Here is a 13001-nt window from a genome sequence, read left to right as displayed (position 1 = left end):
TTCTGTGATCAAGCTCCCTCCTGTGGTCACGAGTGGTACTGCGGCTTCTGAGTTTCCTTCCTCAGGTGATGAGGTTAAGTCGTTAGGTGCTGTTCTATTTAACTCCACCTAGTGCTTTGATCCTGGCCTCCAGTCAATGTTCTAGTATTGGTCTTGCTTCCTCCTGGATCGTTCCTGTGGCCTGTCTGCTCAGCATAAGCTAAGTTCTGCTTGTGTTACTTTTTGTTGCTATATTTTCTGTCCAGCTTGTTATTTTGGTTTTTCTTGCTTGCTGGAAGCTCTGAGACGCAGAGGGAGCACCTCCGCACTGTTAGTCGGTGCGGAGGGTCTTTTTGCCCCTCTGCGTGGTTGTTTGTAGGTTTTTGTGTTGACCGCAAAGCTATCTTTCCTATCCTCGGTCTATTCAGTAAGTCGGGCCTCACTTTGCTAAATCTATTTCATCTCTGTGTTTGTGTTTTCATCTTACTCACAGTCATTATATGTGGGGGGCTGCCTTTTCCTTTGGGGAATTTCTCTGAGGCAAGGTAGGCTTATTTTTCTGTCTTCAGGCCTAGCTAGTTTCTCAGGCTGTGCCGAGTTGCATAGGGAGCGTTAGGCGCAATCCACGGCTACCTCTAGTGTGGTGTGATAGGATTAGGGATTGCGGTCAGCAGAGTTCCCACGTCTCAGAGCTCGTCCTATGTTTTTTGGTTATTGTCAGGTCACTTTGTGTGCTCTGAACTTCAAGGTCCATTGTGGTTCTGAATTACCTATTCATAACAGTACTGGAGGCCCAAAGTACTATGCTTCTCAATAGAGGGAAAAAAGAAGTTCTGAGACCATTTTTTTTTCTTTGCACTGTGTTTTGCCTTTTTTTTCCCCTAGACATTTGGGTGGTTCAGGACACAGGTGTGGTGATGGACATTAAAGGTCTGTCTTCATGTGTGGATCTTCTCACTGCAAGAGTACAAAATATTCAAGACTTTGTGGCTCAGAATTCTATGTTAGAAGCAAGAATTCCTAATCCTGATTTGTTTTCTGGAGATAGAGCTAAATTTCTGAGTTTCAAAAATAATTGCAAACTGTTTCCGGCGTTGAAACATCGCTCCTCTGGTGACCCAGTTCAACAAGTTAAGATCATTATTTCTTTATTACGTGGCGACCCTCAAGACTGGGCATTTTCCCTTGCGCCAGGAGATCCTGCATTATGTAATATTGATGCGTTTTTCCTGGCGCTCGGATTACTGTACGATGAACCTAATTCAGTGGATCAGGCAGAGAAAAATTTGCTGGCTCTGTGTCAGGGTCAGGATGAGATAGAGATTTATTGTCAGAAGTTTAGAAAGTGGTCTGTGCTCACTCAATGGAATGAATGTGCTTTGGCAGCAATCTTCAGAAAGGGTCTCTCTGAAGCCCTTAAGGATGTCATGGTGGGATTTCCTATGCCTGCTGGTCTGAATGAGTCTATGCCTTTGGCCATTCAGATCAGTCGACACTTGCGTGAGCGTAAATCTGTGCACCATTTGGCGGTATTATCTGAGCATAGACCTGAGCCTATGCAGTGTGATAGGACTTTGACCTGAGCTGAAAGGCAGGAACACAGACGTCAGAATGGGCTGTGTTTCTACTGTGGTGATTCCACTCATGCTATCTCCAATTGTCCTAAGCGCACTAAGCGGTTCGCTAAGTCTGCCACCATTGGTACGGTATAGTCGAAATTTCTTTTGTCCGTTACTTTGATCTGCTCTTTGTCTTCCTATTCTGTCATGGCATTTGTGGATTCAGGCGCTGCACTGAATTTGATGGACTTGGAGTTTGCTAGGCGCTGTGGGATTGTCTTGGAGCCCTTGCAGTGTCTTATTCCATTGAGAGGAATTGATGCTACGCCTTTGGCCAAGAATAAGCCTCAGTATTGGACCCAGATGACCATGGGCATGGCTCCTGCGCACCAGGAGGATATTCGCTTTCTGGTGTTGCAAAATCTGCATGATGTGGTCGTGATGGGGTTGCCATGGCTACAAGTCCATAACCCAGTATTAGATTGGAAATCAATGTCTGTGTCCAGCTGGGGTTGTCAGGGGGTACATGGTGATGTTCCATTTCTGTCTATCTCATCATCCACCCCTTCTGAGGTCCCAGAGTTCTTGTCTGATTACCGGGATGTATTCGATGAACCCAAGTCCAATGCCCTACCTCCGCATAGGGATTGTGATTGTGCTATCGAGTTGATTCCTGGTAGTAAGTTTCCTAAGGGTCGACTGTTTAATTTATCTGTACCTGAGCACGCCGCTATGCGGAGTTACGTAAAAGAATCCTTGGAGAAGGGTCATATTCGGCCGTCGTCATCGCCATTGGGAGCAGGGTTTTTTTTGTGGCCAAGAAGGATGGTTCGCTGAGACCTTGTATTGATTACCGCCTTCTAAATAAAATCACGGTCAAATTTCAGTACCCCTTGCCGCTGCTATCTGATTTGTTTGCTCGGATTAAGGGGGCTAGTTGGTTCACCAAGATAGATCTTCGTGGTGCATATAATCTTGTGCGTATTAAACAAGGCGATGAATGGAAAACTGCATTTAATACGCCTGAGGGCCATTTTGAGTACCTAGTTATGCCATTCGGACTTGCCAATGCTCCATCAGTATTTCAGTCCTTTATGCATGACATCTTCCGAGAGTACCTGGATAAATTCCTGATTGTATACTTGGATGATATTTTGGTCTTTTCGGATGATTGGGAGTCTCATGTGACGCAGGTCAGAATGGTGTTCCAGGTCCTGCGTGCTAATTCTTTGTTTGTGAAGGGATCAAAGTGTCTCTTTGGTGTTCAGAAGGTTTCATTTTTGGGGTTCATTTTTTCCCCTTCTACCATCGAGATGGACCCTGTTAAGGTCCAGGCCATTTATGATTGGACTCAGCCGATGTTAGGAGTCGAGTTTCCTCTGCTGCACAGGGGGAATCTCGATCCGTGTCTGCTGCGGTCTCCCATTCGGTATCGGCCGCAGTGGGCTCTGCTCAGCGGAGACGTCGCTCCCAGCGTCTCGCTGGGGCTGATTCGGTGCATAGGGTCACTACTGCCTTTTCTGGCTTTCCTATGGTACCCTGCACTGATCCGCGGCGAGCGAGCCTCTCTGGGACTAAGTCCTTGTTTACTCACACTGAGCATGCCCAGGGCAGGGTCTCCCATTGGAGGTCGAGGGCCACATGTTCAGTCACATGCTCAGGTGCTGCAGTACATTCCATTGGTCCTTCTGGAAGGTCCTGAAAGGGAAAAACATGCTCAGGTACTGCAGCACTTTCCATTGGTCCTTCTGGAAGGTCCTGAAAGGGCAAAAACTTCAGTAGCAGCTTCCTGTGCTGCAACTATATAAACTGCGCATGACCGCACGGCCATGCGCTAGTATCGTCTTTTGCTATATGCTTTGCGCCAATATTGTCATGTGTTTGTATGTGTTCAGGGACCCGGCTGAAATAAGCCCCTAGAATGCTGGCACCTCCGGCGAGGAGATTGTGTATAAATGTGTTCAGGGACCCGGCTGAAATAAGCCCCTAGAATGCTGGCTCCTCCGGCGAGGAGATTGAGTATGCATGCATGACCACTCACTGCTCTCATCTGGGTAGTTGGCCTGTGCCTCTGTGAAAGTCTAACAGGGCACAGAGCTCACCTCTTGCGGTTACTCTGTGAAGCTAACAGAGTTAGTATATACCGCCATATAGAGCCGCCATTATTTAGCAGCAGGTACTTTCCTGCACGGTGGATCCCGGGTTGCGAACGCACCAATTCCTTTTAACCCCTTCCCGACCTGTGACACAGCGTATGCGTCATGAAAGTCGGTGCCAATCCGACCTGTGACGCATATGCTGTGTCACAGAAAGATCGCGTCCCTGCAGATCGGGTGAAAGGGTTAACTCCCATTTCACCCGATCTGCAGGGACAGGGGGAGTGGTAGTTTAGCCCAGGGGGGGTGGCTTCACCCCCTCGTGGCTACGATCGCTCTGATTGGCTGTTGAAAGTGAAACTGCCAATCAGAGCGATTTGTAATATTTCACCTAAAAAAATGGTGAAATATTACAATCCAGCCATGGCCGATGCTGCAATATCATCGGCCATGGCTGGAAATACTAATGTGCCCCCACCCCACCCCACCGATCGCCCCCCCAGCCCCCCGATCTGTGGCCCGCTCCCCTCCGTCCTGTGCTCCGCTCCCCCGTCCTCCTGTCCGCTCCCCCCGTGCTCCAATCACACCCCCCCGTGCTCCAATCAAACCCCCCCGCACTCCGATCCCCCCCGTGCTCCGAACCACCCCCCCTGCACACCGATCCACCCCCCCTGCACACCGATCCACCCGCCCGCACACCGATCACTCTCCCCCATGCTCCGATCCCTCCCCCCCCGTGCTCCGACGCCCCCCCGTGCCCTGATCTCCCCCCCCTGTGCCCTGATCTCCCCCCCTTATACTTACCGATCCTGGCGGGGTCCGTCCGTCTTCTTCCCCGAGCGCCGCCATGTTCCAAAATGGCGGGCGCATGCGCAGTGCGCCCGCCGAATCTGCCGGCCGGCAGATTCGTTCCAATGTGAATTTTGATCACTGTGATATAATCTATCACAGTGGTCAAAATAAAAAAACAGTAAATGACCCCCCCCATTTGTCCCCCATAGATAGGGACAATAATAAAATAAAGAATTTTTTTTTTTTTCACTAACGTTGGAGTTAGAACTAGGGTTAGGGTTAGGGTTAGGGGTAGGGTTAGGGGTAGGGGTAGGGTTAGGGGTAGGGTTAGGGGTAGGGTTAGGGGTAGGGTTAGGGTTAGGGTTAGGGTTTCGGTATGTGCACACGTATTCTGGTCCTCTGCGGATTTTTCCGCAGCGGATTTGATAAATCCGCAGTGCTAAACCGCTGCGGATTTATGGCAGATTTACCGCGGTTTTTCTGCGCATTTCACTGCGGTTTTACAACTGCGATTTTCTATTGGAGCAGTTGTAAAACCGCTGTGGAATCCGCAGAAAGAAGTGACATGCTGCGGAATGTAAACCGCTGCGTTTCCGTGCAGTTTTTCCGCAGCATGTGTACAGCGATTTTTGTTTCCCATAGGTTTACATTGAAATTTAAACTCATGGGAAACTGCTGCGGATCCGCAGCGTTTTCCGAAGCATGTGCACATACCTTTAGAATTAGGCTATGTGCACACGGTGCGGATTTGGCTGCGGATCCGCAGCGGATTGGCCGCTGCGGATCCGCAGCAGTGTTCCATCAGGTTTACAGTACCATGTAAACCTATGGAAAACCAAATCCGCTGTGCCCATGGTGCGGAAAATACCGCACGGAAACGCTGCGTTGTATTTTCCGCAGCATGTCAATTCTTTGTGCGGATTCCGCAGCGTTTTACACCTATTCCTCAATAGGAATCCGCAGGTGAAATCCGCAGTAAATCCGCAGGTAAAACGCAGTGCCTTTTACCCGCGGATTTTTCAAAAATGGTGCGGAAAAATCTCACACGAATCCGCAACGTGGGTACATAGCCTTAGGGTTAGGGTTGGGTTGGAATTAGGGTTGTGGTTAGGGTTAGGGGTGTGTTGGGGTTAGGGTTGTGGTTAGGGGTGTGTTGGGTTAGGGTTGTGGTTAGGGTTACAGCTACAGTTGGGATAAGGGTTAGGGGTGTGTTGGCGTTAGAATTGAGGGGTTTCCACTGTTTAGGCACATCAGGGGGTCTCCAAACGCAACATGGCGCCACCATTGATTCCAGCCAATCTTTTATTCAAAAAGTCAAATGGTGCTCCTTCCCTTCCGAGCCCCGACGTGTGCCCAAACAGTGGTTTACCCCCACATATGGGGTATCAGTGTACTCAGGACAAACTGGGCAACAATTACTGGGGTCCAATTTCTCCTGTTACCCTTGAGAAAATAAAAAATTGCTTGCTAAAACATCATTTTTGAGGAAAGTAAAATGATTTTTTATTTTCACGGCTCTGCGTTGTAAACGTCTGTGAAGCACTTGGGGGTTCAAAGTGCTCACCACATATCTAGATAAGTTCCTTGGGGGGTCTAGTTTCCAAAATGGGGTCACTTGTGGGGGGTTTCTACTGTTTAGGCACACCAGGGGCTCTGCAAACGCAACGTGACGCCCGCAGACCATTCCATCAAAGTCTGCATTTCAAAAGTCACTACTTCCCTTCTGAGCCCCGACGTGTGCCCAAACAGTGGTTTACCCCCACATATGGGGTATCAGCGTACTCAGGAGAAACTGGACAACAACTTTTGGGGTCCAATTTCTCCTGTAACCCTTGGGAAAATAAAAAATTCTGGGCTAAAAAATTATTTTTGAGGAAAGAAAACGTATTTATTATTTTCACTGCTCTGTGTTATAAACTTCTGTGAAGCACTTGGGGGTTCAAAGTGCTCACCTCACATCTAGATAAGTTCCTTTCAGGGTCTAGTTTCTAAAATGGGGTCACTTGTGGGGGGTTTCTACTGTTTAGCCACATCAGGTGCTCTGCAAACGCAACGTAACGCCCGCAGAGCATTCCATCAAAGTCTGCATTTCAAAATGTCACTACTTGACTTCCGAGCCCCGACATGTGCCCAAACTGTGGTTTACCCCCACATATGGGGTATCAGCGTACTCAGGAGAAACTGTACAACAACTTTTGGGGTCAAATTTCTCCTTTTACCCTTGGGAAAATAATAAATTGCAGGCTAAAAAATCATTTTAGAGAAAATAAAATTTTTATTTTATTTTCATGGCTCTGCGTTATAAACTTCTGTGAAGCACTTGGAAGTTCAAAGTCCTCACCACACATCTAGATTAGTTCCTTTGGGGGTCTAGTTTCCAAAATGGGGTCATATGTGGGGGATCTCCAATGTTTAGGCACACAGGGGCTCTCCAAACGTGACATGGTGTCCGCTAATGATTGGAGCTAATTTTCCATTTAAAAAGCCAATTGGCGTGCCTTCCCTTCCGAGCCCTGCCGTGCGCCCAAACAGTGGTTTACCCCCACATATGGGGTATCAGCGTACTCAGGACAAACTGGAAAACAACATTTGCGGTCCAATTTCTCCTATTACCCTTGGCAAAATAGGAAATTCCAGGCTAAAAATCATTTTTGAGGAAAGAAAAATTATTTTTTATTTTCATGGCTCTGCATTATAAACTTCTGTGAAGCACCTGGGGGTTTAAAGTGCTCAATATGCATCTAGATAAGTTCCTTGGGGGGTCTAGTTTCCAAAATGGGGTCACTTGTGGGGGAGCTCCAATGCATAGGCACACAGGGGCTCTCTAAACGCGACATGGTGTCCGCTAACAATTGGAGCTAATTTTCCATTCAAAAAGTCAAATGGCGCGCCTTCCCTTCCGAGCCCTGCCGTGTGCCCAAACAGTGGTTTACCCCCACATATGAGGTATCGGTGTACTCGGGAGAAATTGCCCAACAAATTTTAGGATTCATTTTATCCTATTGCCCATGTGAAAATGAAAAACTGAGGCGAAAAGAATTTTTTTGTGAAAAAAAAAGTACTTTTTCATTTTTACAGATCAATTTGTGAAGCACCTGAGGGTTTAAAGTGCTCAATATGCATCTAGATAAGTTCCTTGGGGGGTCTAGTTTCCAAAATGGGGTCATTTGTGGGGGAGCTCCAATGTTTAGGCACACGGGGGCTCTCCAAACACGACATGGTGTCCGCTAACGATGGAGATAATTTTTCATTCAAAAAGTCAAATGGCGCTCCTTCCCTTCCAAACCTTACCATGTGCCCAAACAGTGGTTTACCCCCACATGTGAGGTATCGGTGTACTCATGAGAAATTGCCCAACAAATTTTAGGATCCATTTTATCCTGTTGCCCATGTGAAAATGCAAAAAATTGAGGCTAAAAGAATTTTTTTGTGAAAAAAAAGTACTTTTTCATTTTTACGGATCAATTTGTGAAGCCCCCGGGGGTTCAAAGTTCTCACTATGCATCTAGATAAGTTCCTTGGGGCGTCTAGTTTCCAAAATGGGGTCACGTGTGGGGGAGCTCCAATTTTTAGGCACACGGGGGCTCTCCAAACGTGACATGGTGTCCGCTAAAGAGTGGAGCCAATTTTTCATTCAAAAAGTCAAATGGCGCTCCTTCCCTTCCAAGCCCTGCCGTGCGCCCAAACAGTGGTTTACCCCCACATATGAGGTATCAGCGTACTCAGGACAAATTGGACAACAACTTTCGTGGTTCAGTTTCTCCTTGTACCATTGGGAAAATAAAAAAAATGTTGCTAAAAGATAATTTTTGTGACTAAAAAGTTAAATGTTCATTTTTTCCTTCCATGTTGCTTCTGCTGCTGTGAAGCACCTGAAGGGTTAAAAAACTTCTTGAATGTGGTTTTGAGCACCTTGAGGGGTGCATTTTTTAGAATGGTGTCACTTTTGGGTATTTTCAGCCATATAGACCCCTCAAACTGACTTCAAATGTGAGGTGGTCCCTAAAAAAAATGGTTTTGTAAATTTCGTTGTAAAAATGAGAAATCGCTGGTCAAATTTTAACTCTTATAACTTCCTAGCAAAAAAAAATTTTGTTTCCAAAATTGTGCTGGTGTAAAGTAGACATGTGGGAAATGTTATTTATTAACTATTTTGTGTCACATAACTCTCTGGTTTAACAGAATAAAAATTCAAAATGTGAAAATTGCGAAATTTTCAAAATTTTCGCCAAATTTCCGTTTTTATCACAAATAAACGCAGAATTTATTGACCTAAATTTACCACTAACATGAAGCCCAATATGTCACGAAAAAACAATCTCAGAACCGCTAGGATCCGTTGAAGCGTTCCTGAGTTATTACCTCATAAAGGGACACTGGTCAGAATTGCAAAAAACGGCCAGGTCATTAAGGTCAAAATAGGCTGGGTCATGAAGGGGTTAATAAACAATATATTTGGTGCGTTCCGCCAACCCTAACAGTATACTAGCGCCAGGATCTGGCTAAGTAATGGCGGATGAACAACGATTGCAGGGGTACATCCAGCTGCTGGAGGGCCGGTTGGCGTCTCTTGAGCGTGCAACCTCGGCGGTGGAAGTTACCGCAATAGCTGTTCAGGCTGCTAGCGTGGCTGCAGCAGCTTTACCCACTGCCACCTCTGTTCCGACCCTATCTCACCTTCCTTTGCCTGAGAGATACTCTGGGGATACCATGGCTTCGCTACCATTCTCCTCATATTGAGTGGTCCTCTGGGAGAATTTTGGGTTGGAGTAAATCTTGCGAGGGTAGATGTCTGAGGGAGTGCGTTCAGGTTGCTACTACACAGGTACCCGCAGATCTTTCCTCTCTCCCCAAGCACTATTGGCCCTATGCAGACGTGTTCTCCAAAAGAGCTGCGGAGACCCTTCCGCCTCACCGCCCCTATGACTGTCCTATTGACCTCTTGCCTGGTGCTGAGCCTCCCCGGGGTCGAGTCTATCCGTTATCTCTCCCGGAGACGGAGGCAATGTCCCAGTACATCCAGGAGAATCTGGCAAGAGGATTCATTAGGAAGTCAGTGTCACTGGCAGGGGCAGGGTTCTTCTTCGTACAGAAGAAGACTGGAGACTTACGTCCATGCATAGACTACAGGGGTCTTAACGCCATCACCGTTAAGAACAAGTACCCACTACCCCTGATATCTGAGCTGTTTGATAGGCTACGGGGAGCGAGGGTATTTACAAAGTTAGATCTGCGGGGTGCTTACAATCTGATTCGCATCCATGAGGGGGATGAATGGAAGACGGCTTTTAACACCAGGGATGGGCACTATGAATATCTGGTGATGCACTTCGGGCTCTGTAATGCCCCAGCCGTTTTCCAAGACTTTGTGAACGACATCTTCCGGGATATGCTCACCACCTCGGTCGTAGTCTATCTGGATGATATTCTCATCTTCTCTCCAGATATTGACTCCCATCGGAGAGATGTTCGCAAAGTCTTCGACCTCTTACGGGCAAACTCCCTCTACGCCAAGTTGGAGAAGTGTGTGTTTGAGCAGGAGTCCTTGCCTTTCCTTGGTTATATCATCTTTGCCCAGGGTTTGGCTATGGATCCTGCCAAGCTACAGGCTGTAATGGACTGGCAAGAACCCCATTCTCTTAAAGCGGTGCAGCGCTTTATGGGGTTCATTAATTACTATCGCCAGTTCATTCCACACTTCTCAACTTTGGTAGCTCCCTTGGTTTCCCTCACCAAGAAGGGAGCAAATCCCAAGTTGTGGTCAGAGGAGGTCTCCAAAGCCTTTCTCTCGATCAAGTCACACTTCGCTAGCGCTCCCATCCTACATCGCCACGATGTTGATAAGCCATTTATCTTGGAGGTGGATGCCTCATCCGTTGGTGCTGGAGCAGTCCTTTTCCAAAAGGATGCTCAAGGTCGGAAGCATCCTTGCTTCTTTTTCTCCAAGACCTTCACACCAGCGGAGAGGAATTATTCCATTGGGGACAGGGAGTTGCTGGCCATGAAGTTGGCTTTTTCGGAGTGGAGACATCTCTTGGAGGGAGCTCGCTTTCCCTTCCAAGTCTTCACTGACCACAAGAACTTGGTGTATCTGCAAACGGCCCAGCGGCTGAATTCTCGCCAGGCTAGATGGTCCCTGTTCTTCTCCCGGTTCCATTTTACTCTCCATTTCCTCTCCGGGGAGAAGAACGTTCGTGCTGACGCTCTCTCCCGCTCCGTGGTGTCATCGGAGGAGGAGGAGGAGGAGCCTCGGCTTATTGTCCCTTCTGAGAGCCTGAGAACTGTAGCTCCGGTTTCGCTAGAGTCTGTGCCCCCGGGCAAGACTTTCGTACCAGCTAACTTGCGACCAGAGGTTCTCTCTTGGGCTCACTCCTCCAGAGTGGGTGGGCATTTTGGGACCAAGAGGACATCTGAGCTTCTGGCGAGAACATACTGGTGGCCGCATATGGCCCGAGATGTCAAGGACTATATTCAGGCGTGCGTTTCTTGCGCCCAGAATCGGTCTCCTCGGCAACGGCCTGCTGGGTTGCTTTACCCTCTACCGGTGGCAGACAGGCCCTGGGAGATGGTCGGGATGGACTTTGTGGTGGGTCTACCCAAGTCGCGTGGCTGCTCCATTATTTGGGTTGTCACCGACCACTTCTCCAAGATGGTGCATTTGGTGCCGCTTCCTCGGTTACCCTCAGCACGGGCCTTGGCGGTGTTGTTCATTAAACACGTTTTCCGTTTGCATGGTATGCCTGATAAGATTGTCAGCGATCGGGGTCCCCAGTTCGCATCTCGGTTTTGGAGAGAGCTCTGCCGTTTACTCAGCATAGAGTTAAACCTCTTCTCTGCATACCATCCCGAGACGAATGGGTTGGTGGAGAGAACCAACCAGACTCTGGTGACATATTTGCGACATTTCGTCTCTGCTAGGCAGGATGACTGGGCATCTTTGCTACCTTGGGCGGAATTTGCCCTGAACAACGCCGTAGCCGATTCCACTGGTCAAACTCCTTTTCTCCTTAATTACGGCCAGCATCCGCGTGTCCCTGTGCCCATGCCCGTGTCATCCACCGATTCTAGGGTGGCAGACTGGGCGGTGGAGGCACGTGACATCTGGGACCGCACACAGGATGCCATCCGGGCCTCCAAGGAGAGAATGAGGGTTTCGGCTGATACACACCGGCGCCCCGCTCCGGTCTTTGCTCCTGGCGACTTAGTGTGGCTCTCCGCCCGTAACATCAGGCTGCGAGTTGAGTCCACTAAGTTTGCTCCTCGCTACATTGGCCCGTCTAAGGTTCTGGAACAGGTCAACTCTGTGGTCTACCGTTTGGCTATTCCTCCACGCCTTGGTATCACCGATACTTTCCACGTTTCCCTCTTAAAGCCCGTTCATTTGTCCCAGTTTTCCGAGTCATCTGCTGGGACATCGGGTTCATCCACGGATGAGTTTGAGGTGAATGCTATTGTGGGGTGCAAGGTGGTACGTGGCAAGAAATTTTATCTGGTGGACTGGAAGGGTCACGGCCCAGAGGATAGAACCTGGGAGCCTGTGGAGCACATTCGGGCTCCGCTGCTTATCGCAGCTTTTGAGCGTAGTGAGGCTCAAGAGGGGGGGGGGGGCCCTGGGAGGGGGGTAATGTTAGGAGTCGAGTTTCCTCTGCTGCACAGGGGGAATCTCGATCCGTGTCTGCTGCGGTCTCCCATTCGGTATCGGCCGCAGTGGGCTCTGCTCAGCGGAGACGTCGCTCCCAGCGTCTCGCTGGGGCTGATTCGGTGCATAGGGTCACTACTGCCTTTTCTGGCTTTCCTATGGTACCCTGCACTGATCTGCGGCGAGCGAGCCTCTCTGGGACTAAGTCCTTGTTTACTCACACTGAGCATGCCCAGGGCAGGGTCTCCCATTGGAGGTCGAGGGCCACATGTTCAGTCACATGCTCAGGTGCTGCAGTACATTCCATTGGTCCTTCTGGAAGGTCCTGAAAGGGAAAAACATGCTCAGGTACTGCAGCACTTTCCATTGGTCCTTCTGGAAGGTCCTGAAAGGGCAAAAACTTCAGTAGCAGCTTCCTGTGCTGCAACTATATAAACTGCGCATGACCGCACGGCCATGCGCTAGTATCGTCTTTTGCTATATGCTTTGCGCCAATATGGTCATGTGTTTGTATGTGTTCAGGGACCCGGCTGAAATAAGCCCCTAGAATGCTGGCACCTCCGGCGAGGAGATTGTGTATAAATGTATTCAGGGACCCGGCTGAAATAAGCCCCTAGAATGCTGGCTCCTCCAGCGAGGAGATTGAGTATGCATGCATGACCACTCACTGCTCTCATCTGGGTAGTTGGCCTGTGCCTCTGTGAAAGTCTAACAGGGCACAGAGCTCACCTCTCGCGGTTACTCTGTGAAGCTAACAGAGTTAGTATATACCGCCATATAGAGCCGCCATTATTTAGCAGCAGGTACTTTCCTGCACGGTGGATCCCGGGTTGCGAACGCACCAATTCCTTTTAATAAACAATATATTTGGTGCGTTCCGCCAACCCTAACAGCCGACATCTCTGAAGAGTCTGCAAAAGTTCCTTGGCTTTGCTA

At 48.7% G+C, this 13001-nt stretch overlaps 1 protein-coding gene across 2 annotated transcripts in view; it reads right to left on the bottom strand.

The window, feature by feature from the left end:
• The window catches only part of MYRIP (myosin VIIA and Rab interacting protein), an 897248-nt gene that overhangs the window by 425141 nt on the left and 459106 nt on the right, over positions 1–13001 (bottom strand). The gene's annotated exons all lie outside the window — the stretch shown is intronic.

The sequence above is a fragment of the Ranitomeya imitator genome, chromosome 6 (genome assembly GCF_032444005.1).
Source record: "Ranitomeya imitator isolate aRanImi1 chromosome 6, aRanImi1.pri, whole genome shotgun sequence".
Classification (NCBI taxonomy): domain Eukaryota; kingdom Metazoa; phylum Chordata; class Amphibia; order Anura; family Dendrobatidae; genus Ranitomeya; species Ranitomeya imitator.
Note: the sequence above shows the minus strand (reverse complement) of the source record. Positions and strands in the feature narration are given on the sequence as shown.